The sequence below is a fragment of the Antedon mediterranea genome, chromosome 7, assembly GCF_964355755.1.
Source record: "Antedon mediterranea chromosome 7, ecAntMedi1.1, whole genome shotgun sequence".
NCBI classification, from domain to species: domain Eukaryota; kingdom Metazoa; phylum Echinodermata; class Crinoidea; order Comatulida; family Antedonidae; genus Antedon; species Antedon mediterranea.
This window is the reverse complement of record NC_092676.1, coordinates 10,327,652-10,332,487: the sequence shown is the minus strand read 5'-3', so window position 1 is coordinate 10,332,487 and position 4,836 is coordinate 10,327,652. Positions and strand designations below refer to the sequence as shown.

The following is a 4,836-nucleotide window of genomic DNA, read 5'->3' as shown; positions in this document are numbered from 1 at the left end:
TTGTTGGTTGTATAATTAGTATCGGTAAAGTGATATTGAATATTTTAAGCTCAACATATTTTGTGTTATAATTTAAGCTTGAGATGTGTAGGAAGGCTTGACTTTTTAAGCGTATAGCCTACTCAAATGTTATTTAATCATTACCAATATATTTTAGTTAAATTGAATAAATAAATAAATATGTCTGTTAACAAGGCCATATACATGGCTGCAGTCGCGTGTTTACCGACCAACCATAGTGAGCTGTAGAGTCGCATTGCACGCGATTTAATACAAAGATATTTTTATTTTGATAGTGAAGTAAATAAAGGTTTAAGGAAGAATGAAACATGTCATAACTGGAATGGAAATAGCGTTATTGAAATTAATAAATATTGAAAAAAAAATGAATTTACTTGGAAAAATGATGGTGAATTGCTTTGTATTTTGAGAATTAGATATGATTTGTACGTTGTAGTTATTTATTAAACAATGTCTAATTTAAGACTGACGATTCTGAATTTTTAGAAGGGGTGGTCATCAGGCTTGGCAATGAGAACGAAGGGTATGTACTTTTATATTTTATATTACCCAGCAGGAATTTTGTGTAACTTTGGCATTTGGATTTGGGAAATGAGGAGATTGTGTGATTGGTTTTAGATGCGTGCAATAATAGGCTTTTTTTTTGGGAAAGGTAAGATCGGTCGATGGCAAACAATACTTTTCAGGGAAACGTAACCAACAGAAATACGGCAATATAGCGGGACGAGCATATTTTTGGAGGGCAATTGACATAAACATGTGTAATTTCTTATTTAATTGATTTATAGAAGTGTTGACAAAGTGCGAGGCATGCTAAGCACCGTTTTATCATTTCCAAAAGTGCGAGGCATGTATTTTAAAATTTCAAAAACCCGCGAGGCATATCTTAATATGCTATTATATAAATCAATTATTTAAATTTTTATAACATAGGCCTATGCTATATCATTAGAAATAAAAATGAATAAATAAATAAATATTCATCATGTTGTCAAATTATTTGTGTAAGTTGTGTGTGGATAGCTGCCATCCGTATGTGCCTTTTTTTTTATTCACCGACAGTATTTCGACGATTTCTGTAGTTGCTATATACTATAGTAGGATAATCAACCTTAAATGACTCTTCGTGCTCCCAGTTTTTAACATTTCCTTTAGAGTTACCAAAAAAAGTAAAAATGTTTTGATATTTCTTACCGTGCTGGTTTTTAAAGAAAATAGCAGTGCACGTGTTATTAACACTGTACGGCCATATGCGGGAGAATATTTATTGATTATTTTTTCCTTACTTCACAATGACTGGGTGTTGTGCCTTCTCGAAGCAAAAAAGCGAGGACTTACTTTGAAAGCTGACCCACCGGGGAATGAAAACCGGTGTTTTTACCAATGCTTAGCTTGCTTTTTTCGATAGAAGAAGAGGAAGTTTTTGATTTAATTCGTGACTACCTTTACAAAATCGGTATGTCAATTCAATTGAAAATGTAAGTTTATCGTGCTTTCATTTTCAAAATTGTATTTAGTTTATTGCATTTAAACGCTTTTGCTAATATCCAGACAAACTCATCAGGCATTCTTAAATCTGTTTACTTGCTGAAGAGTAATGTTGTTTCTTTTAATTAGTTTGTTTTATTCTTGTTATCAGATTTATTTTTAATTACTTTTTCTTTTCTTCTCAATAGAGAATGACAGTTGCAGTTCCCACTAGCGACGCAACACAATGACGTAACGCAACGCAAGTGAATTGACCAATCACAAGCGATGGCTTATTCGCTTGTGATTGCTAACTGTCTATAACTTCGCTTGTCATTGGTTAAAACGCTTACGTTGCGTTTACGTCCTTGCGTTACGTTCTAGTGGGAACCAAGCTGTAACCTTGGATGTGGAAACTCAGATGTGTACTTTGCATATACTGGGAATCATACATGTAATTGCTAACAGAAGTTGGGTGTCCAGTTGTATCCAAATGTGACGAGGGGAACCGTGCAGGTTAGTCTTATGTTTTAGAATGTTTATCTACGATTATACTGTGTGTAATAATATTAAAAAATGGACTGACATTTCTTAAACTCTTACAACATCCAATAGAACAGAATGAATGATATTGAGCTGAATAATATGATTGTATAGTTTATATACATTAAACACTTTTTGAATTATTTTTTTAACTATTATCTACAATTTCAAGACAGAGATTGAAAATTAGCACTGATGAAGTCAGCAAATCTTCTTAAAGTTACGAGTATTTAAAAGATAATTGTCTTATGAATTGCCTATATTTTTACTTTTTTAGGCCATACTTTAGAAATTGTTATGGGATAATATTGTATGTTTTTGTATTTACAGAATCTGTGGAAAAACACAAAAAAACAGAGAGGCACAAAAAAGCCAAGATATTTGAGCATTTTGGTCCAGAAGAATACAATCCTGGTCTCAGTGTTTTTAAAGGCAGGGCATTTAGTGGTAAATTTTGTAATTTTGTGTTTATTTGGTTTATGAATAATTGCTTTTGAAAGCCCAGATGCAGATAGGCCTATAAAGTTGATAATACTGATATAAGATGATATTGATTATGAGTTTCCAAAACGTTTTTGTTGTTTTCTTTAAGATACAGTGTAGCTTTTAGAACATTTACAAATGTGTCTTTTTTTTTTATTAGTGTACAGTATGAATTTTTTGGGTAAATTTACCAGGAAGGAGAGAAATTAGTTTTGTATAATACAGTATGTATACTTTTATCATATTTCTAAATACTGTATGTATTTATTTCACACATACCCACTATTCAAATATTCAAAATCTGTCTTTATTAAACATTAATTATCAACCCTAATTTATATATTAATGTACTATATTACATTTAAAAAAATCAAAACTTGGCTTATTTTGTATTTTCAGCTTGCTGAAATATTAATATCAAGTGGAGATGAAAGTGTTTGTGATAGTGTATATCAAGTAAGTTGCAGTAACTAATTATTGTAATTGTACAATTCATTAATACCACATCTGTACTTAAATTTGTAAATACCCTATATAGAATTCTATTGCATTTAGGGATCATATTCAAAATATTCTACTGCAGGGCTATAATAATACAAATGTTTTCGTGAAAGATGTTTTCCGTTTCATCCATGGAAAGATAAGGAAGGTCAATGTGTTGGTTTATAAAAAGAACCTGCAATGTTATTTTTTTAATGTTTCATTGTTTTGTTATTATTTCATTTTTAGATATCCCGTAGACGTAATCCTCGAAGATGGTGAAATTTTAAAAATTCCAGAGGGTTTGGATTTTGATTTGGAGATTAAATTGCCTGCCAAGTCAACTATCAAACTGACGGAGATACTGTAGGTTGTTAACCGCATTAGAAGTGATTTAAAAGCATGGTATGTATTTTTGTAGTGTAGTATATTGCAGTTTTAAATAGTTGTTATTTTGCATGCATTGACGTGTTCTCAATTTGTGATTTTAGAGTTTTAGTTTAATATCAAACAGGTTATGTAGATAAACGGATACAAAATGTAGTCTTCAGTTATAAAGAAAAGTTAATTGAAGCCTTGAAAGAAAACATCAGTGTGTGGAATTGCAAGCTAGGCAACACATTCAGTTACGTAACCAGGGAGTTGATTTTCTACATGTTGAACTTGGGTGTTCCAACAAAACATATAGAGCATCTTATTGTAACATCCAAATGTACATTTGGGCAAATGGTGACTAACATAATGCTCCGAAACGTAGCTAAGTGGAAAATATGGCCAGAGAGCTGGGTGCTGTTTCTGGGTACTAGGCGGCAAAGTTTATGTTGGAAGCAGATCAATTATCTATAGGGGTTGATGCCATAACCCAAAAAGGAACTCATGTCAATGGAGTTTATGTGAGTAGTGAGAATGATTGTAAGGTCATCGCATTTGATGAACTGGCAACTCACTTGGATTACCTAGAGCAGATTGACGAGTGTATCAATAGCATGGCATCCATCTACACAACTGTCTATAAAGAAACCATATTTACTGATATTCGACAACAGCTGATAGGTAAAATCACTTTAACAATGAGTGACCGAGTCATTGTTAATCATTCTACTATAACACTTCTCGAAAAGAAATGGGATGTTAGCTTGACTGAATTAAACTGTCACCTCCACCCACTAGAATCAATAGCGAAAGACTGTGGAACAGTCCTTGTAAACATGGAAAAGGAAACTGGCAATCAACAAAAAGACTTGTTTAGCAATTGATGCATTACTCAGCGTATCGTGTACAACATTAGTAAAATGCAGTATGCAGATGGGAAAGGCGACCCAAGAGGTTTCAAGAATGAGTTGAAAGAGAGAGGTTATCAAAAAGGTTTCCTGCCAAGATTCTGTGGTAACCGGCTGCATATCGTGTTTCACAGAGCAAAAATTTTTTACAAATCTTTTTGATTCATCAAATTTGAGTTGTGCCACATTATGCAGGGCTATGAAGCGGTCATATTCCACTGACTTTTCTCAATGTGAACTGCATGTTTTTGCTTTGATAGGGAAACTGATTACTTCTCTGTGGATGAGCAGATTCTATGTAGAGAAAGGAACAAAGCTGAGCCACTTTAATGAGTACGATATTATAAAATCTGTACAAGTGGAAATCAAGCAACTACAGGCACCACCAACCAACGTTGATTTGTTTCCAACGATGATGCGAAGTTGTAGTACAAAAACAAAGATGGTTTTAGTACGACAGTATGCTAATTACGCTAAGATGGACATTTCGGATGAGCTAAGGGGAAAAACATCATCTGCTCGGCTTCACAACATCGAAGCTGAGCAGATGATGGGTATGTTT

General features: G+C 33.1%; 1 long non-coding RNA gene across 1 annotated transcript; it reads left to right on the top strand.

Moving 5' to 3' along the window:
- Positions 1 to 2,294: 2,294 nt before the first annotated feature.
- On the top strand, positions 2,295 to 3,274 carry LOC140054610 (uncharacterized). Its single transcript, XR_011846536.1, has 4 exons — positions 2,295 to 2,478; positions 2,675 to 2,738; positions 2,914 to 2,970; positions 3,244 to 3,274. It is a non-coding gene; the product is annotated as an uncharacterized lncRNA (long non-coding RNA).
- Positions 3,275 to 4,836: the final 1,562 nt, after the last annotated feature.